Below are 22,819 nucleotides of genomic sequence, written 5' to 3'. Positions count from 1 at the left end.
CGGCATTTAAATAATCCTCCCTTCACAGTACCGCATTACGAAATATCAGTTCCCCGTATCCTCCTAAAGAAAACATATCTTTAACGATCTGTGCAGCATTGTTCGTTAACATTTCCATTATACGACCCGCCGTTTGTAACGATATTTCGTGAAATATATAATAATAGCGTGTTTACTCGGCATTACACGGGCATTGTTTGTTATCAATTCTCTACGCTCCCAGTGTTTGTACGGAATATTTACCATACTACGACAACGTCTAGTATTCTCATTAATTTAATAATGCCAGGATGCAAAATATTTCGAATTTACCCGAACCCTTTACAATAATACCTATTTCTAATTAAACTTAATTCACACCCTTAAAATTTCCACGATCCCCCAATCGCACATTCTCAAATATACCCCAAAAATTATATCTACAAACCTCCTCAAAAAGTTCCTACCCTAACCTTTCGCAATTCCCCATTTTCAAAAATCTCTCTGCCAATCCTCTTCCAACCCCCACCCCTATCCTCCATCGATCTCCCAAAACCTTTTTCGCTTCCTTTCAAAAACGTCTCCCACGAATTTCTCTCAAAAATTCCATCTACGACCCCTCCAAAACCTTCTTTCAATATTTTCTAAAGCTTCCCTCCACAAAAGCCAACCAAAAGTATTCTCCACCCCTTCTCCCCAATCGAAAATTGGAGCCATATCTCTCGAGAAATCTCTGCCAAATTTCAGGTTCCTCTTCCATCAGAACACAAAACTCCTCGTAAATTACTGCACACAATGTCCCACAATAGAAATCACTTTTCAATCATGGCCGATCGCACCGGCACGATGCTATAGCTGATTCCCCATCCGCCATTCTCTGTGCCCGACGCACGGGATTAATTACCAGAATCGATTACGCGAGCACGCGTTCGTCAATCGGGGTACACCTTTTGTCATTGGCACGCTTTGACTCTTGCCACCGACAATGAGATACACGGGGACCAACACCTAACCGAGGAATGAACGCTGCCCCATCGTGATTAACACTCTGCGCGGCGTCGGCGCGCTTTCGCGCCGAGAGCTTTCCACCTGCTGCATGGTTTTGGCAATTTTTCGCGTTCGAGCGAAGCATGGAAAGCGAAACTGTGCGATCTCAAAGTGTTAACGTCCCCTGTTTCCCCACTATATTTCGGAGACTGCGTCAAAGGTTCCTTCATGGTGTGTACATTGGCTGAAAATCGATTCTCCGCCCCGATCAACTTGTTCTTGGACTTGGGAATGGCGACGAGTTTGAGGAAACTTTCGAATGCTGAGAGATTCGATAGAAATAACCCTCCACCTCGGGGATTAGATACTTCTCCCGTGTTCTGTACAGAATTTCTCACTTCCCAGCTGTCTGTTATTTTTTCTGCACATAGGGCACGTCGCGCGGGAGAAATTGCCGCGGAAGTTTCGCACGTCATTTTAGTTTTTATACTACAGGGATTGCTTGGGGCTTTATGTGTTGTTTGTCCACTGAACCTTGTAAATCTTTGTCAGCTTCGACTCGTTTCAAGCTTCAATTTCGAGTTTTATTTATGGAAATCCTATTTTCCTTCTACTCCCTGTAGAAGAATGCTGAGAAGGCTCGTTTCGACAAAAGAAGACAGATAACAAAAACATTCATAGTTATTTTTTGCAATGCACACTAGGGTGGCCCTTATTTTTAACCTGCCATTTTTTTTTGCTCTCGCCCTCTAATATGGTTCCATTTCATAAAAAATAGTCCCTGAAGAAGATTATTGCAATCGAACAAAAGGAAAGGATGCTGACCAGGTCTTAAAGTTTAGAAGTCATCAATGGTTCGAATTTGAAGAATTTCTCAAAAATGGTAAGTCCTATCAAAATTTTTTTCAAACAATATTTAAAGAGCATTCAATTTTCTACAATTACTGTATATATAATTTTTTCGTGCTTCCAACCGTTCTTCAGATACTAGCGTTTGAATATAGAGAAGTCGGCACTTCGCGCGTCCCATCTGTGCGGCGTGACGTATTGTCTACTCGCGCGCAGTGCCGATCTCGCTATATTCAAACGCTATTATCTAAAAAATGGTTGAAAGCACGAAAAAAATTTATATACATTAATTGTAGAAAATTGAATGCTCTTTTAATATTGTTTGAAGAAAATTTCGATAGGGCTTACCATTTTTGAGAAATTCTTCAAATTCTAAACTTTAAGGCCTGCTCGGCACCCTTTCCTCTTGTCCGATTGCAATAAACTTTTACACGGACTGTTTTTCTTTTATCAAATGGCACGGTTCAAGTGGGTGAGGGGAAAGAAATACAAAAAAAAATCGACGCGTATAAATAAAGTACCCCAAGCAATGAAAATGAAAATACGTTAGAAATCATTTATTTATAAATTCAAGTATATTTTACAATTCTAATTGTGTTCGAAGCATTTTATTTAAACCATACGATTTTACCCCACAAATAATACTAAAATACAAAATACTTCTGATATAAATAATATAAATTCTCCCTGCAAACGATTCCTTTCAGGAAATGAACGCGTAAAACGTCTGTTGCCCATTTTTGCCCTTCCCTGTTGCGCGTGGCAAAGAATAATTAATTAGATCTCTCGTCAGGAGCCGTTGTTTGTTTTGAATACGAAGCGATAATAAAGCAATTATTTTAAACAAGAAGCGTTCAGTTCGCCCGTGCAACAGCTACGCTAAAAATAGTTGGCAAAAATAGATTTCACAGCCCCGTTTACAATGCATATCGCGCCCCGAATAGACGCAGCGGGAAATTCAAACGGCAGAACGATGATCACGACTATTCCGTGGGCTCGTCGCTATTTAAATTTACGATTCAGTACGTTCTCCCGAGATATTCGGATTTGCATTCCTCGCCACCTACTTTCCCGCCTGCCCGCGCTGCAACGTATTCAAATAAGGGCGTTCCTGTTTTTAATCATTCCGCCAACTTCCCCGCCAAGTGTACCCGGCCATCTTCGGCTACTTCCCCGTCGCACGAGTTTATTGAAAAAATTAGCAAGATTCTGATGGAATTTGCAATGGAAAGGTCGAGATGTAATTTCCGCGGTGGATGAAATTTGGAATTTGATCCGCCGACGAGAGCGTCCCGATCTCGAAATTTATAACGGAATATTTCTAATCGGAAGCTTCGCCAAAGAAACTCCGTATTTAAATCTTGGAGGGGTGGAAGATCAATACTTCGAAGGGTGAACGTCAAATTCGAAATTTAGAAGTACATTTTTGAAAAAGAAAATTCTAAGTGGAAAACTCGAGGAGGAATATTTGATATTTTCCTAGGAGGAAAATTAAGCGTGTCTGTGTTAAAATGGAAATTTTGAAATTGCAAGCTCGTTCCGAAATCATTAAAATTGTAGTCACTGAGGAGACGCCGGAACCAAACTTCAAAGCCAACAATTATACATGCTCGGGCCTCGGAGGCGCGCACGAATTTATTTTCAAATCTTGACAACCCGCGATTTTCGCGCGCGGCGGCTGCCAAAATCGCATTAAAATCGGGCTAGAGCGTTCAGAGACACTCGTGTCACGAAAATGATGCATGGCTCGGGTCCAAAAACCCGTTGGCTTTAGGCAACGTCTCAAAATATGCTTCCCCGCTGGCGCGAATTTCCCCCTGGTTAATTAGCAAACGAAACGGGGGTCCGACCGTTCACGCTGTCAACGAGAGACTCGAAAACCAAGAGCCTTTCGAAAAAACTATCGAACACTGATTAAAACAACTCTTACCTTCCACGCAAGTGAAGATAATTAAGGAGATAATTGCCTTACCCTAAGGGGTTACATACGTTCTCGGCGCCTAGTAATTCATCACATTGGGGATTTTTTTTCTCGAAAGGTGTGAAATAAATCGGAAATTTTATAATTGTATCTTGTTCTTGGGACCTTTATTCATATAAAAAAATTTATTTGACACACTTTTGTTATACATTGCCGTTCGTTTTCTGCGGTTGCAGTAATCTCTGCACCAAGCAGGGGCCACCTTATCAGCATCATAACTTCGCCAGTTTACAACCTTTTTTCAGGAACTTTGCGTTAATATATGCAGAATGACATTCTCTAAGGGCCACCGGGACTTTTTTTTTAAATTTTTAATATTTTTTTTACCATTTAAAGATCGAAATTGAAGACGAAAAATCGACTGCTTCCTTTAACATGGAATAAATTATTTATTTTTTAAAAATGCAATATACGACAAAAGTGTGTAAAACAAAATTTTGTGATATGAATAAAGGTCCCAAGAACCAGCTACAATTATAAAATTCTCCATATACTTCACACCTCTCGCGGGAAAAAATCCCAAAAGTGATGAGTTATTGGCGCCGAGAACGTATGTAACCCCTTAATAAAGCTACTCGTCACGTGATTTATAATAAAAACACCTGCTCATTGGATGAGGCAGAAATTCCTTCGCGTTGACTAAGACCGCTCCACTGATCCGTCAGGTGTATTTAAATAACGTATTAGCTCATTTCCTCTGAGCAGAATAATTCGAGTCGTGTGTGAAGATTTTTAAACGCGCTGGAGAATATCCCCGGTCGAGATACGATCCAGCGATCGGGTTAAAAATAAAGGAGTCGAGAGCAAATACCTGCAGCGAGAGTAGATAGCGATAGGGGTTGGTGAGGGCATTCAGAGGGTCCATTTTCCGGCAGTTTCCCGTCGAGTTCCCTCGGGTTTCCAGGACTTCACGTGACGAAGCGACGTCTACGGTTAAGCAGGACAGCCCCTGCACCCACAGCCCCTGCCCCGAAAACCGACAAGCTTAATCCAACCCCTAATCCGCCGCACGAAGGCGACGGTAATAACGCGGTGGCAGAGTCGCTGGGAATCGGACGGAATTGAATTTCATGCCGCTGGAAAGCGGCGAGACTCCGCAATGCCGCGCTCGTGGAAAGTCATCGATGTCTTTGGGGAGCAAGCTACCCGCAGCTGTCGCGGGAAAAACTGCTGCGCTAGACGGGTGAAAATGGCACCCCTGTAATGGGGCAGCGCGGTTGGTTGCGGAGGAGACAGTCGAAACGAGGCTGGCTCGTTGCTCGTTATTATCCAGCGATTAGGATTGAGTTTTTAATAGGCAGTGTATTATAAATACTAATTGTCGTTTAATACTTGGTGGCTATCAGATTCTAATTATCGAACGGTGGTTACAGAGGGACAGGTTGTTTGTTTTAATGAAGGTTGAGTGATTGATGGACGATGGACGTGGGTTAACGTCGATCGTATGCTGCTCAGATTAACAGTTGTGTTTAATGGCTTTTTTAATGGGCTATTGGCTATGGGGTTTAACGATTGGTTGATATTGCTGCGTGGTGGATATTCAGGGGTAGATTTGGGGTGAGTTGTCTGCTTTGTTTGCTAGGTTCGAGTGGGTCTGTAAATTTTTTTAGATTTGGAAAGTATTTGTTTAGTTATGACGTAGTGTACTTGTGTAGTCGTCTGAAATCACACGTATTTTCGGGATTTTTTTTTTTAATTTTAATACTTTTTTTAATACACGGTTGTATATGGGAAAGTATATATTTTAAAGTTCTTGTAGTTTTTTTTTTGCAATAAGATATCTAAATAAATAATGGATTTATAGGCGATCTTCGGCAGCGTTTTTTTATTTAAGCACTTTACGGTGATCACTGTAGCTTTGACCTGGTTCGTCGGAAATAAAAATTCGACCAAATTTAGTTGGTTTATTAAATTATCTAGAAAATCGATACTTTCACTCCGAGAAGCCGCCGTTTTGTAGCAAATTAATTTTTCGAGATAATCAACGATTAAGGACTGGATAATCTAATATACTAACAAAATTCCCGTGAATTTTTCATTTCAGACGAACCAGGTCAAAATTTGAGTGGTCGCCGCAAACTACTGAAAATAAATCGCTGCCAGGAGATCGCTGATATTTCTTTTATTTACTTATATTTCCCATCGCAAAAATTACTACAAGTAACTTAATACGTACACTTTCGAATACATAAAGGTTTGTTTAAAAAGGCCTTCAAGTTTCTCCCCAAAAAATTCCCGAATATATATGTTTTTTCAGACCTCACAGGATAACTCCTTAAGAACGAAGTAAATTATTTAACCATAAGTTGTGAAGTAGATAAAGTGTTTCGTTGACTTTGTATCTCCCTGAATCTTTTTACTATATTTATCGCGTAACTGATAATCATGTTCGTACTGCAAGGGAAATATAAGACAGCAAGGGGAGAAAGACTGTCTATGGTCAGACGCTCTTTCCGAACCAATATGACTGGAGATAATATCCCTCTCTAACTTCTTAGTCACACATTACTTTGAAAACTGTTTCGAGTGATTAAAATTGATAAGGTCTTTGCGAAAGAGCAACTTCATTCTATATTTTTAACTCATACCTTTCGCTCTGCTTCTGAGGAAATTGCGAGAAATCTCTCTGGGGCAAACGGATAAAATAACACCATCGAATCAATAAGGTATAACTGTTCAATACGAGAACCGTACCACCGTGGATGGCAATAAGTATAAACTCCTTATTTCTGATTGATTGAACTGCAGTTATCGTAGACATTAAATAAATATCACCGATACTCTGAATACAAGCTACTTAATTATTCGTGATATTTAGGTACTTATTCGTTTATTATACCATGCACATTCAATAATTAAATACGAATGGTTCGTTTGTTTCGAAAATAACAATGTGCCCAATGAATTCTGGCAGGAATCAGCTGCAACATTACTCGCCCTACTTTCGTTGCTTTAATTCAGGAATATTATTTACTCTGTGTATTTCGTCTCTCAATGAAATACCTGTGTTTAAAGTGGATTCTTCAAAAGTGCAGGAAATACCTTGGAATTAGACGTCAATCGAAATTTATTTCCTTGGAAACACGTTCCACGCGGAACGCGAGTTAAATGTCGCTGGTGAATCGATTGCATAAGAATTATTATGACAGACAACCAATAAATCTTGTCAAAAGTATAATTTATCACTCCCGCATCGGGGTAAGAGAATAACCCTCTAGAGACGTTCCCGTAATTATCTGGTCTCTGCGGTCCACTTCCATTTCGGGAAATTTCGACATTTCTATCATTTCCCACGCAGCGAGCACGAATTGCAGATACCAATTAGATGGAATTTTAATTTCAGACTGTATTACTTATCGCACTATTAATATGGAGATGTAATATTAACTTAAAAAAAAAATCATCAAAAATCACCATCATATTTGAAGCTAATTAATACATTCTATTCTGAACGCTATGTTAAACAATAGCGCGTCGTTGATCCGAGATTTTTGTTTTAATATTTTTAAACAGTCAGATCATCGTCGTCGGATTAATTTTAATGAAGCATTTTCCTTGATATTCGCTATTCTCGACGATGAATTGGATACTGTGGGTGTAGTTGATTAATTTAACACACCACTGAGGCCCGTTATTTCCATCGATGTTAATTAAACAACTATTAGTTACCGCACACAGTATCAGAATTCGCAAAGGACTGATTACAGGGAGGTGGAAAAGTTACGGCGAACGAGTGGAAAATGAAAATTGGAATTTCTTGTAGGAGCATGGAAATGGAAGTGGAAAACTTCGCTGCAGGACTTGGGAAATTGGGATAGAGATGCTGTAAATTAAAAAGCGAAGTTCTGGCGCAGGGTTGAAGGGGGAGAGAGCAGGAAATTCGAATGAAAAGAGGCTCGAAATCGTAGCCAAGCAGTGGGAAATGAAAGTGGAAGATCTGGACAAAGCACGTCTGAAATTCCTGCTGAGGGCTCGAAAACGAGGTAACAAAATATCCTTAGAAAGTTAAAAATACAAAAGCAGGTTGCAAATTCTAGCAACCGACGCGGGGATATCGAACGATAAAATTCTACTGGCAAGTCGACGAACATGGAAAAGCAAATTATTGCAGGGAAATGATGATTTTGTGCGGCAGAATTCAATTTCCACCACAGCCACGAACTTCTGCTGGAAAAATCGAAATCTAAAACGTAGCATTGAATCGGTTAAAGAAGAAGGAAAATATTAAAGGAGGAACTGCAGCGGGAGGGTAAAATCAATCGAAGCAGAAAATTCCCAGGGTAGAGTGGCAAACTTCTGGCAGAAGATAGAAATTGTATGGAGAATATTCCGTTGAAACAGTGGAGTAGAAATAGAGGATCGAGGCGAGAAAATACAAGATCGAAGCGAGAGATTGCAGTGGGGAAGGGTGGAAAGCGCGAACAGGTGAGCTGCGAAATTCCTAAGACCCGCGGGGTTGTTTAACGGAAAAGCTGGAGCAACAAATTAGCTGCGTGGAAAAACGAGATGCCCGAAATCACGGTTCGCCATCTTCCACGAAACGGTCACAATTAGCAGCCGCATCTTGTAGCAATTGATATCGAGCCGCGCAGTCAGTTGGCAGCTTCCGCCGTCGCGAATTATTCATTTCTAGGTCGTTTTATCTGCATACGCCCGTGGAGAGATAATCGCCCGGTTCATTTCAGATCAGACGCGTCTATTGTTTGATAAGACTCGAATACCAGCGAGCCGTTAATTAAATACCATTTCCGACGGCCCTTCGTGAAACTTAGAATTTTCTGCCCCCCTCGCGAGAACTCAATGGGCGGACAAAGGTGCCGAGACGGACAAAGGTGCACTTGAACCGAATTCAACTCGCGACGAGTCATTCGAGAGCTTGTGAAAAAAGAACCGTTCGTGGAAAGTTTCAACTTTGTGTCTCGACCCGGGGGGTAGTAAAGGGCGAAAATGGAAAATAAAGTTTCCGCCGAATTTCTCCTATACTAGCGGATGAAAAATTTCGAAAAAAAATCAGAGGCATTCCGGTTACCGGAGCACACGTTAGAGAATCCGTTCAGATTTTTAAATTGAAAAACCAAGCTGTGGAAAATAAGAAACGTCGGAAAATTATGAAAAATGACGGTTGTGTATCGAAGCAGTTGCGGAAGTGTAGTTATATTTTTACTGTAAGTGCGTATCATTGTTACAATTGTGCTGAATTTTTTTCAGATTTTTCAATTTGGTGCGCCGCGGTTAAAATATTAAAAACCGATTTTTTCGCCGTCTTTTCCGTGTCAGGGTAACTTCTATGTCTTCGCATAGAGCCTTTCATTGTCTTAAGCAGCTGTATAGTTGACTTTGTTCAGTAAAATTGTTGCGTGGATCACTTCACGAAGAACGAAAACTAAAGTAGGTACATAGTACTAAGAGAAGCTTCGTAGACTCTGAATAATTATGGGATCAGGCATTCAAATTAGGTAAACTTTGGAGAGCTACTCGACTTAGACTGAAATTTTAATTGAAATAAAATTTACCACCTTCCCACCTGCTGCTTAGTATCTTTGATGGTTCCAAAGCATGAAAAAGGTGGGGGTGGGAAATAAGTGGAAGCTTCTTCGTCTCTACGCTCACAAGAATACTTGCAGGCTAGTCTACTACTGAATACCTTCTACTTCGCTAACAATAAAAACTACCACCCACCCCTTACGAGTGACAGCTCGCGAAGGTACTACATTTAATTTAAAAAGAACCCCAAAAATTGAGATTTCTCTTATTTTATGTTATACTGATTTATAATTCATTACTATGAAAGAACTGTTGGAAAATAGCCGTGAAGTAAGCATTGACATGATAATATCACTCTCATAATATTTAACCGCGCCAGTTTCACGTTCATTTCATCATTTCAATAGTGTAAGTCATTCGTTCTCTGTAAGCAATTAGTGAGAAATATTTTTGCATTATTTATTAACCTTAGAAATGGATGAAGGAAAGATCAAATGAAGGCCCACGTGTCCCGAGGGCTTCGCCTCTTCGACGTTTCCCAAAGTGTCCCCAGAACAGCTGCCTCCCTGGCGAATAACGAACCTCCGCCTGGAAGCTACGCTGCCAACCATAATTCAGCCGCCTAGTTAGTCCAGGCCAGGAGTCGGGGCTCGCGATCGTGGCTCCCGGATTAAGTTCGCACGGCGAATGTTTATTGATAGCACTCAGCTGTTTTTGTTTTGGCAGGCGCCTCGACGAGGTCCCACGAGGGACATAGTGTTGCCGTTATTTCGAGCGGTGTCGAAGGCTGCGCGCATCGTCCGACTTGCAGTTGACACTGTCATACATGAGGAATAAACAAATCCCCCATGAAGCTTGCGAAATCAACACCTAATACCTCTGACATATTTATTCATTTATCTGTTTGCCCAAAATCCAGAAACATTATCCTACACCTTAGAATCGCTTCGTTCCATGTTCTACTAGGGTGGCCCTGATTTTCAACCTGTGATTTCTTTCGCTCTCACCCCCTAATATGGTTCCATTTCGTAGAAAAATAGTCCCTGAAGAAGTTTATTGCAATCGGAAAAAAGGAAAGGGTGCCGACCAGGCCTCAAAGTTTAGAATTCATTAATTGTTTGAATTTGAAGAATTTCTCAAAAATGGTAAGCCCTATCGAAATTTCGTTCAAATAACATTAAAAGAGCATTAAATTTTCTACAATTACTGTTTATATAATTTTCTCGTGCTTCCAACCATTTTCTAGATAATAGCGTTTGAATATAGGGCACTTGTACGGCGCGACGTATTGTCTATACGGGCGTGAACTGCTGACTTCTCTATATTCAAACGCTATTATCTAAAAAACGGTTGGAAGCACGAAAAAATTATGTTTACAGTAATTGTAGAAAATTGAACGTTCTTTCAATATTATTTCAACAAAATTTCGATAGGGCTTACCATTTTTGAGAAATTCTTCAAATTCTAAACTTTAAGGCCTGGTCGGCACCCTTTCCTCTTGTCCAATTGCAATAAACTTTCTCCGGGACTATTTCCTTATCAAATGGCAGGGTTCTAGGGAGTGAGAGGAAATAAATAAAAAATAAATTTCGACATGCATATAAATAAGAGCCACCGAAATAGAGCACACGAAGTTACCAATTTTCCACGATCATCATTTTCCACTTCCATCGCCCTCGAGAATCCGCAGCTTCTATTTCACCCACGAAAACGGGAAATGCTTCTAACTACGCCCCCCTTAATCGAGGCTTCAGCACTTCGAAGGTTCCTTCGCGAAAGCACGCGACAGAATCATGCTCCTCGACACGTGTTTCGCCCAGGCGGACTAGCAGTCGACGATAACCCGCCATTTCGCCGACAGTCGCTGTTCCGTAACGGCGCACGGAAAGCATGAGTCACATATTATCGGTTTCCACGCTCTCTAATTGCCAGATAAGCGCGCCGCGGGTTCGTTGCTTCGTTTCCTCCGCGAAAACCTCGGCGCCTCGTTCGCCGTCTAATCGGCGCCCCCGCTGCTCCCCGCTCCTAACCATCGGCGGGGATTAATAAACTTTTAATTGACACGTCTATCAAGCGGAATATGGGGTTCGTTGCAAGTTGCAGTCGCGAGGGGGCGGGGGCAGGAAGGGGATGCCCTAACGCTTCGATTAATTGGGGAGTGATGCTCTGTGCGTGGCAGCGGGGTTGAATGGACGAAAAGTGCAGCGCGGGTGGGCCGCGGTATTTATTGCAAGTGAAGCTTTCGGTCAGTGGAAAAAGGGAAAACTTGTAGGAGCAGGCAAAAATGGCAACTACGCGCCATTTGGAAATAAGAACGATTGCCTTTGAAAGCCGAGTTCATCCGTAAATTTGCATGGGTTCGTTAAGAAAAAATGCTGTTCTCGTAACGCTGCACCTGACGCTCGAGTAGATTCGCAGCCGCATTTCGGATTTCACGCGCGCAACGCGTTGCATAATCGAAATTACCTTAACCTTGGGCGGTGCATCAATCTTGGCTGTCTCTTAGAATGCGAGCCGCGCTTCTTTTTTCCGGGAAACCGTCGACACTAACGCGTGGAAAAAGGAAGAGGGAACAAATAAACAAACGTTTGACTGCTATAATTACGCTACGAGCATTCTTAATTATATCACAATCGTTTCTGTTTCCTGAGGTCTTCAGATCAACATCACAATCGTCGAACACGTAAGCTTCGGTTATCTTAATCGCGAGTGCGTTAATGACTTTGAATTAATTTCAGGTAATTTCAGGGGAACGTAGAAACACCGGGATTCTATATTAATAAAAAAAATGTTTGTCCTACTAGAATTACGAAATTATATTTTTTCTCACTCTTCGTTAACAATCGAAAAGCAAGCTGACAGAGTTTTTAATAGTCGAAAATTATCCCAGAAATTTTCCGACACCCCCAAGTCACCTAGAACTCCCATTATCAAATATCTCCCAAGCTAAAATCTGCATTTATAAACGCACAAGTGGTTCTTATTAAAAAATACGGCAAAATCAATGCAAAGTACAATTTAGTCGTCTCGTTCCCTTTATTAACCCCCGATTCGCAGTTTGCCGCCAAATTCAGTGAAATAAGCCGCCTGTTTCACTTCGTGTGCCTCGCGGACATCTTGTCAAAACCGAGCTAACGGGGTCAGAAACACAGACCGTATTTATTTTCCCTGCCTCCTCCCTACAAAACGTTTCCAAGCACCGCGCAATAATAATAATAAAATGTCTGTATTACACCGCGAGAGAGAAAATAATGCTCAAAAGAATAACGAAAGAATGGACTATTTATTAACACAGTTCGGTTTTCGCAGAACGATTCCGAGCGATCGACTCTCGCCTGGAAGCAGTAAATCCCGTTCGTATCTTGGTCGTAAAGGATGTGGCGAATTTTTGCGCCTGCGCCCCGATAACGGACAAAAGATTTATACTGAATTTCCCACGTTCCATTTGAAGGTGTTCCCGGCGGTTTCATTCACAGAGCTTCGATGATTTACTTGTTTCCCTCCGTCTTCTTCTGTTTCTTCTTTTAATCAAATGCCGTGAGAGCGTCGAAAGAATACATGGAAATCACGCCTGAGGATGCGCTTACCGTGACTAATTAAGGCATTTAATTGGTATTAATGTGCCTCGCGTACAGCTGGGCTGTTTTTGTATCGATCGTGGCGTGAGTTATGTCAACGGGTGTTTGTAATACGACAGCGAAAACGTGGTTCGCAACGATACTTTTTTGAAGCAGAAGGGCGGAAGTTAAGGGTTACACCACTGTGGATTCTAAAAATAGCAACTACCTTCAGGATTTTTTGGGGGAAATATGATAAAGAAAATGAAAAATTAAACAATAATTTTAAGCACTTATTATACAGCTATTGAAGTGCACTAAACAATTTTTGTTTCTTTCCTTCAACAAACCAAAAATTTGTTCGTGTATTTCAATAGTTTATAAAAGTAGCAGCTGCTTTTAAGATTATTTTATTCTTGACGAAATAATAAAGAAAATGGAAAATCTGTAACTAAGCATTTATTGTACAACTGATGAAGTACACTAAACAATTTTTCTTTCTTTCCTTCAACAAACCAAAATTTTTTTCCTGTACTTCAATAGTTGTATAATAAATGCTTAGTTATAGAGTTTTCATTTTCTTTATCATTTCCTCAAAAAGAAAATAATCTCAAAGATACCTGCTATTTCTAGAATCCAACCAGATCGACGCTAACAAGGGGAGGACACCATGTGGCAAAAATCCCACACTACCCTGGCGCCCGCGGGAGATTCCCTTCTGGAGGCGTCGGGGTGCCTTTTGAAGATGTCTCCACGTTAAAAAAAAAACTTTATAAATTTTTTTTATAAGTTATTTTTTTATAAATTTTATTTTTAACTCGGGGAAATCTTCAAAAGGCACCCCGACTCCTTCAGAGGGAAATCCCCCGGGGGCGCCAGGGTAGTGTGGGATTTTTACCCATTAAAACCCCACGGCCACTATGAAATTTTGAATAATCGAAACGGCGAACTCTTTCTTCTCTTGCTTAGACCTTTTTAATGGGTCGCCTCAACGACTCAAGGCGCAAGTTATTTATGAACTAGAGCGTAGAATACCATAGCGTTATTGTTATCTTTACCTTTGCGATTACTTTTATTTTTCCTTTCTCTTTTTCTGAATCTGTGTATATATGTTTTTGTCCGGTATACAGGCTAACTACAGCTGTCTCTTACTTAGTTATGTGCTTCTTTGTAATTAAAGGGTACGTCCCGTTAAATTAATAAATAAATAAATAAATAAATAATTTCCATGTAAATATCTCTATTATTAGTGCCAAGGCTCATAAAAATCGGTGTCTACCACATGGTGTCCTCCCCTTGTAAATAAAACTAATATATCAATTCACACTGCTACAAATTAAACAGAGTAACGTCTCTTTCCCTTTCCCTTCTCGTTGTCTAAATAAATTAGCGCACAAGTGAGAGCCTTTCCGTCCAACGTATCGCCGTTGCTACTAGACTAAATTCCATTGGACACTGGCTCGATTTGACTAAACAATTTAGTCGACGTAAAAGTCAATAGTATACGCCGGGCCTTGAGACCGCTTAATACCACCTGAAGAAGAGAGACTCGTTCGAGTGGCCGATTTATAAGGAAGCCATCCACGAGGATCGTCCACAGGGCGTAACACGAAGTTACCCCGACGTCGTATTTAAATGAAGATCGCCGGGCTTGCTTGCAGTAAGCTCATTTAAAAGCTCGCCGATACAGCCCTGCTCCCCCTTTGCCGGCTCGTTTCGCGCTTTCCGCGCTCAAAGAAATAAATAAAGCACGCTTCGGGGAACGCGGTACTTTCATTCAGCGAAGTGCGGGGATGAAGATTACTTCTTCGAGGGTATTCTATGGATTACAAGGGCAACGTTATTCTTTTCCAACCGAATACAACGTAAACTACCCCCTTTCCCAATCCTCGAGAGGCGTGGCAGTGGTTCAGAAAGGAGGATAAAGATTTTCAAATAGAATTCCTCGCGATAGCTCGTTGTCGGCGTACACCCTTTGTCGCTCGACGGAGACGCGATGAATTTTTTATTAATCGCGGAAATTTTGCTTGCGATTAGCATATATCATTTGTCAGACATTGTTCTTACAAGGGAAGATCCCGAACCCGGACATTCAAAAATATCTAAACTTTGTGAATATGTAGGGGATTTCATCCTCGTTACAGTGCAATTTTTGTTTGCTGCCCAAATTCACTGTAAAGGGGTGAAATTAACCCCTGAATATTCGGCTATTTTCCGATTTTATTTTGTAACTCGCAATCTTTGAGAGATAGAAAAATAGTTTCGATACAAAAGTTACTTCTTTTAATTATAACACAGAATCAGAAAATAGCCGGAATTTAAGGGGTTAATTTCAGGCCCTTGAAGTGAATTTGGGCAGCAAACAAAAATTGCGTTGTAATCAGAAGGAAATCCCCTACATATTCACGAAGTCTCAGAATTTTTTGAAATTCCGGGTTCAGGACCTTTCCTTGTTAGTTGCTGAAGAACGTTTGACAAATTTTTTCATTAATTTAATTGACACATAATATATTTAATATTAAACATACTATTTTTAGCGCTACTCTTCTGAAATTAATGAATTAAATCAATACAAGAATTTGTAGCTCCCTACCTTGGCCAAAATAAGTTGGACACGAATCATTTCATCAATCATATTTCTACGTGAATTTGACAGTGATGCAATAAATATCTATTTCCACTGCTGTATATCAAACTAACGTCAGAACTTAAGGTAGCTCCTAACCAACTATGTCAGTCAAATTAGAGTTGAGTAATAAACGATAAATATAAAGTAGTATGATACTATAGAAATAATAATAATAATTTTTAACATCATGTATATATATTTTAAAAATTCAATATTAATATATATATATATATATATATAATTGTAATAAGAAAATAGATTATTAAATTGGTTAGCGTAGTGAATTGGAGCAGCAGATCTGACAACGTCGCATTCATTTGGAGCTTCTTTTTTAACCAAGATGTCAGAAAAGAAGTTCATATGAATTTGAATCGTCGTTCGCTATTTAAATGTCTAAACATATCGATTGTGCGACGTTGCCACGTTGATTGCTCTACGTAGATTCTAAAAAAATTGCACGTAAACCTATTTTTTACGGGCATTTACGAAGAAACGATGTGGTCAGTTTTGCAGAAATTAATAAATTCATTTCCTGACATTTCGACGTACTTTTGTGCCAATTTTGGTACTCTTCTAGAATATAGTTTTCCTCTTTCAGAAGAAAACCTGAAACTACAACCCTCTTTTTATCCACTCCGCCATTTGCCACTGTGGTAAAATGCATCAACTTTAATTAACAATTTCTCGATAACTATGCGGTAAATCGATTTTAAACTTTGCACAAGGGTTTCGTGTATTCCGAATTAGTTTTGAACGAAATTTGAAAGAATTCTTGAATTTAGTAGATTATCCAGATCAACTACCTTAAATAGTGCAAAGAAAAGAGACATCTGGAAAAGTGAAGCACTTCGCGATTCCCTATTTCTGTATTTTTTTTTATGAATTTTTTGCCACCCGAAATTCTGAAATCCTGAAATTCTGCAGCGCCATGCGTCGAGCGGTGATTACTGTACAGGGTTCGGTGCCTCGAAATCGTTCGAGCTCGCACGGCGCGCGCTCTTTCGCGGCCGATCAGTTGTCTGCCTCGTTAGAAGCGTTAGATGGCAGGTGCTCGCGGACAAATAACCGGGGAAGGTTCATATTCCAGCTGTCATGCGGAACGTTATCGCGCGGCACCATCTTACTCGTTAAACAGAATTTTCCTGGACGAGGGCTCGGGGCTGGTAAACAAATTCGCGACACCGACGTGGACCAATGTCACCGCTTTCCACGCGCTAAATTGAAATCGACCGACCGCCGGTGCTCCCAAACCGGGGCTGTACAGCTCGCGACAATGACGTTGACGTTTATTGTCGCGACGTGGTTCGTGCTTCTGCTTGGAACAGCGATATTTCACGGAGCGCAATGTTTCTCAAGGAAAATTTGATTTTTCTGCGGGACAGTTTTGCGGTACGAAACAGAGTGCCGTAGAATTTTGTGGGGATTTATTTGTATGGGTGATTGATGGCTCGGAGATCATTTGGATCAGGATTGCTTGCGGTCAGTGGATTTAACGGGCGACCGATGAGCAGTTGCCAGTTATGTCCCTACCCAGAAGGGACCATCTGCAAAGATGTAATTATGATTTCATCCAAACGCTATGTTTTTTTCTGTGGTATTACACTGAACCTGATTTTAGTAAATTACATCTTCATTTTCCCGAAAAAAAGCAGCCCTTCGAAACAATTGAATTTTCAGAGAACTTCGTTGTGCTTTTAACACTTATGAGTCTTCAGAGTCTTTTTTGACATCTGTCGATGAGTTGGACGTTAATCGGCTGACATTCGAGAATCATCGGAATTCGAAAATGATTTCTGCTTGAATAGTCGATTTTTTGTTTATCGTGTTTTTTTATCAGATAATGACTTGGGAATATCGTAGGTTGAAAAAGGAACTTTCTTAAAACCTGGAAAGTGACGTGGCGGAACAAAAGTTTGTCTTCTCGTTAAAATTCTTGGGACCTTCATCCTGACATCTGTCAATCAGCTATGCGTCAATTAAGCGAGGTTTAGCCACGGAAATTGGAGCAAGACTGTTCTTATTAGATTCATCCGTCAGCTTCTCAGAAATTTTTGCCCACTATGATTTACTTGATTTCTAATAACACGAGCAAAATTCTTCCCTAAACTGGATTTTAATCTTCCACTCTCGAGGACTGATTTAACTGTCCAAACTGTTGTTATTCACGAGCCTCGGCTAACCGAAGTCAGAAGCAGAAATAATAAATGACATTATTTTTCGTTTTTGCTAACAGTTTCAATGTGCTGATTAGAAATCGATAATGCAACATCAACGTCACTATAAACTTTCTCTTATGATTGCATTAATACAACCAAGGAATATAGTGCACTCTTCAACTACAATTCTTCTTCACTACTATTATAATACAATCGTAGTTGCCAAGTGCAAAGTTTAAAATCGAATTAGAGGAGAGCTAAATATTAATGACGAACCCTGGTCACGATTCGTGAGATCTCAATACCTTCGTTACAACTACCCCAAGTCGGAGAAGTTCAACCTAATTGGGCAATAAGGATTCTACCAAATATCCATAGAAATAATACTACACTGAAGATACCTCGAAACTCTAAAAATTCCCACACATGTTCAGTGTTACCACGCTGCGGAAATTTAAATGGCACTTGAGAGAATACCAGTGTGAAAATATAATACATCAACAGCCCTGATGGATTCAATATTTTTACTCCAAGTATCGTATTTTGAATCAGTACAATCCTGAGCACACGCTAAGTAACAGTAAACAGTTCTAGAACCTGGACATTCCAAGCACAACTCCCGGGACGCGGTTCTCGTACTCCTACCAAGACAATTAATCATCGATATTGCAAACGAGTGCCGCGCAAATTCGAATAAATATTCATAGCAAGTGACAACACGGAGTGTTATTTTCAATGTCCGCTAAGCAGAACCGTCTTGTTTTTTCATAGTCACCTTGCTTCGCGAACTTTGAACACGATTAAGTCACAAGGGAGTTACGTTTGTCTTGGTCACAATTCCCAACGTCAGATTGTTGAACCTCCGACGTAACACTTGAATTGAAAGAATTCCAGTCTGGATAAGTTCGATATATTAGAGTAAAGTGTTCACGATGGATTAACAATTAAATCGAAGGGAATTTCGACTTCGTATAGAACTTCCATAATAGTAGTCAAGTAAAAGCAGTAAAATCTTCAGAATAATTCTACACATCAAAAAGCAACCATTCTGTAATCCCAAGCACAGAAACTAAAAATTCGAAACCTATTCTCAAACAGGGCTGGGACTATTCGGATAATTTAATATTCGATTATTTTACAAGTATTTGAATAGTATTCGAATACTTGGATATTCGAATAGTATTCGAATACTTGGATATTCGAATAGTATTCGAATACCTGGATATTCGAATAGTATTCGAATACTTGGATATTCGAATAGTATTCGAATACTTGTATATTCGAATAGTATTCGAATACTTGTATATTCGAATAGTATTCGAATACTTGGATATTCGAATAGTATTCGAATACTTGGATATTCGAATAGTATTCGAATACTTAAATATTCGAATAGTATTTGGGTACTTGGATATTCGAATTATATTCGCCAAATAATTGAGCACCTGAAGTATTCGAATATTCGAATACCGAAAAATTCGAGAAATAGTCCCAGCCCTACTCTCGAACTTTTAATATAACAATCAAGAGGGGAAAAAGCACTTCGCAATGATTCGCATAAACACCTAGGCCCCAAATGTCCCTCTAAACTCCGGGTTAATCAACCCGCGCACATTCCAACAAACAATCCTAACGATAAGTAAACATGTGTACCAAAGTGTCCTTGTCAGAATCGTCAACATAAGACGCGCGGTGCCCAACTGGCAAGCGTGGCCAAAAACCAAACACCAGCAGCTCCGTAGCAACATACACTTGATTACCAAACACCAACATCGAGCAGCTTGAGGACCAAGCAGCAGAAAACCACGAGTACCATAATGCCAGAGCCACTTACTTGGAGGCCTCCCCTCGATCCCAAACAGGCCCCAGAAGACACGCACTTTCCACGACCGCACTGGCACAAGCACCGTTCACGAACCTGGAGCGAGCGCTTCGCGAGGAGCCGCGTATCCCGTATCGATACCCGTCGCCGAGGACACTGGACGTCCCATTTCACCGCACTATCCGCGCCAAACACAGCTGTCTAACTCACAACCGCGGGAATAGCCAAGGGAACCTAATTCCTTCTTCCCTCTGGCCAGCCACCGACGGGAGCACCTGTTCCAGCGCCGCTGGATCGCTGGGACCCACGTGTATCCTGGAGGATTATTCACCGGGGGACGGTGGAGGGCCACGGAGACGCACTGTGAACGCGACACTAACGTTGGATCCTCGTTCCCCTCTGGCTGACCGTTGATTCCAGGGGGTTTGAAGATCGTTAGAGGAGGGGTGGTTAGGGGGAGAGGACGCGTCGAGCGGTACCACGGGCGCTCGGCTGGTCGACAAAGCTCGCAACGTGGCGAGTCGGCCGCTACTGAATCGAGCCAAGTCGGCTCGGCCCGCGGCTGGTTTGAATGAAAGTGGCTGCGCGACGAGGAGGGAGGAAGTGGGGGCGCGGTGATAGAGCACTGTGGCAGGGGGAAACGGAGGGTGGAGGGCGGTGAGTAGGTTAGGGGGGCAGGAGCGAGGATGAGAGCGAGGGAGGGGGAGAGAGAGAGAGAGAGGAGGGGAGAGGAGGAGAGACAAGGAGGGAAGAATTGTAATGTTGAAAGTGAGAGAAAGAGGTGGGATTGTTGCTTGAGGTTTGTTTGCAGGTACAAGGAGGGTGAGGATTAGCTGAAGGGGTGTAGTGTAGGGCTGGGAGTATTTGTCGAATTTTTTGGTATTCGAATATTCGAATACTTCAGTTGCTCAATTATTTGGCGAATATAATTCGGATATCTAAGTATCCAAATATTATTCGAATATTTAAGTATTCAAATACTATTCGAATGCTATTCGAATATTTGAGTATTCGAATATTTGAGTATTCGAATATTTGAGTATTCGAATATTTGAGTATTCGAATATTTGCGTATTCGAATATTTGAGTATTCGAATATTTGAGTATTCGAATATTTGAGTATTCGAATATTTGAGTATTCGAATATTTGAGTATTCGAATATTTGAGTATTCGAATATTTGAGTATTCGAATATTTGAGTATTCGAATATTTGAGTACTCGAATATTTGAATATTCGAATATTTGAGTACTCGAATTCGAATAGTATGGTGTGAATTATAATTCAAGTTCTTTAGGTTCATTTTTTTACATGCTATTATTTAGTTTCAGTTGTGAGTTCGTTAGTTTGCCAGGGTGATATCTTCTAAGTTAATTTTGACCCACTACAACATATCCGATCGACTTGAAACTTTGCACACATACGTAATTCCGATGACACTACAATATTTTTACTAAAAAGCATGAAATACTTTAAGGTAATTTATTTAAAAAAAAAACAATCTTTCATTAAAATGTATTAAAAAGTAACCAATAATTTTGATCCTGGCCCAGTAGACTGCCTGAGAAGAATTCCCTCATATGACTAAAAATAAACGCGTGAAAATATTGTATTGTCATGGGAACTACGTATGTGTGCAAAGTTTTAAGCCGATCGGATATATTGAAGTGGGTCAAAATTAACTTACAAGATTTCACCCTGACAAACTAAAAAACTCACATCTGAAACTAAATAAAAGCTTGTAAAAAAATGAACCTAGAGAACTTGATTTATAATTCACACCATACTATTCGAATACATCAGTATTCGAATACTTAGGTAAATATTCGAAGTTTATTTCGATTTGTCAAATATTCTTTTTATATTAATAGGGATCAGGACATGAGTAAAGTAAAAGAAGTGTAATATTTTGATTTTAACCCTATAATATGAAACACCCTAGTAGTGAGGTTTTGGGAGGAATGGAAGTAGATATGGGGGAGTGGAGGATTAAATAATTGGAAATGGGACATGGGAATTTGGGAGATAATCGGGTTGGTGGAAAGGAAAAGGGAGGAGGTTGAGGGAATGCGAGTGGAGCGAGGACTGATATGAAGGCTGTGGCAAGGGGGATGACAATGAAGGAGTGGGAAGGAGGGGATTAAAAAATGAAAGATGAAACTTTGATGTTAAAAGAGGAAGGGGGAGGGATTATCGAGATGGCTTGGGGAGGTTGGAAGGGGTGGAGGGTGGTACTAGGAAAGTAATGTCAAAGACAATTGGGACAGGAAGATGGAGAATGGATGATGGGATCGAAGACAAGAAGCTTTCAATTTGATTGATTGGAAAGAAAGAAATATGTGAAAAATACTGCTAGAAAGAAGTGAAAACGCAGATTGGAAGGAAATAAATAAAAGCAGCAGTGCTTGGGCACAAAGAGAGGAAGAAAAGTGATGATTGCGTGTATAAAAAGAAGAAAGGGGTTATAATGGTGAAAATAGAAAGTAGAGGCTGGGTTTGAGGAAGGAGTAAGGATCTTATTAAGGAAGATTTGTTGACATTTTAAACATTGAACGAAGAATTTTGTAAAATGAGGAAGAGAGGGGTACTAATATCAAGAATGAAGAGGATACATAATAAGGTACATAGGGGCTTAGAGAAAACGAAAAGCAGAAGAATTTATAAAGGGAAGAAGACAACTCTGGTAAATAAAAAGGGACCAACAAGGGGAATGTTTCTTACAGACGAAGAAAAAGGAACTACAGATGAAATTTATAGGAATTTAAAACGGGGAAAAGTCTATAAACGGAGAAAAGGAAAGAATAAGAGAAGTAATAAAAGAAAGAGAAAGTTTAGCCAGGAAATTGAAGAGGAATTTAATATTAAAGAAGATTCTACAGAAGTGTAAAAAAAATACAGCAATGCTCAAAAGGATATTTAAAAAGTTAATGAAAAGGTAACGAGCGACATTTGGGAGATCTGTTTGGTTTTGAAATTCGTATCTCTTATTTTCGATTTCTTATTTCCTATATTCGAATCCGAATGTAAACAGTATTTTCAAACAGTATTTTATTTAACCATTTAATGAAACAGTATTTTCAAACAGTATTTTATTTAACCATTAAATAAAATAGTAATCAAACAGTATTTACTTATAAAAATATTTCAATTTTTAATATTTCGTCTCAGTTTCAAATTTTCTCCACCCTTGAGTACTTGGCGCTCCAACATATTAATAAAAGCCTAGTAAAATTATCCACGTACAAAAAAATACCATTTCTTCGTTTCCCATCGCCCACCAATAATTTAAAAAAAAAATCTAAAAAGAAAGACACTAAAACGAATTACAATAACAGCCAACGCAGGAATATAAAACATTTAAAAAGAATTATAAGAA

General features: G+C 40.1%; 1 protein-coding gene across 4 annotated transcripts in view; it reads right to left on the bottom strand.

Annotated features, from left to right (window-relative positions):
- LOC143375949 (octopamine receptor beta-2R) overlaps positions 1–19,989 on the bottom strand; it is a 93,846-nt gene extending 73,857 nt beyond the window's left edge. For all 4 annotated transcript variants that reach the window (XM_076825654.1, XM_076825652.1, XM_076825655.1 and 1 more), the window contains exon 1: positions 19,457–19,989. The gene's annotated coding sequence lies outside the window, so the exon portion shown is untranslated. The remainder of the gene's footprint in view (positions 1–19,456) is intronic.
- Positions 19,990–22,819: the final 2,830 nt, after the last annotated feature.

This window comes from Andrena cerasifolii, chromosome 13, assembly GCF_050908995.1.
Source record: "Andrena cerasifolii isolate SP2316 chromosome 13, iyAndCera1_principal, whole genome shotgun sequence".
NCBI classification, from domain to species: Eukaryota; Metazoa; Arthropoda; class Insecta; order Hymenoptera; family Andrenidae; genus Andrena; species Andrena cerasifolii.
The sequence above is the reverse complement of the archived record's forward strand: the minus strand, read 5'-3'. Positions and strand labels throughout refer to the sequence as shown.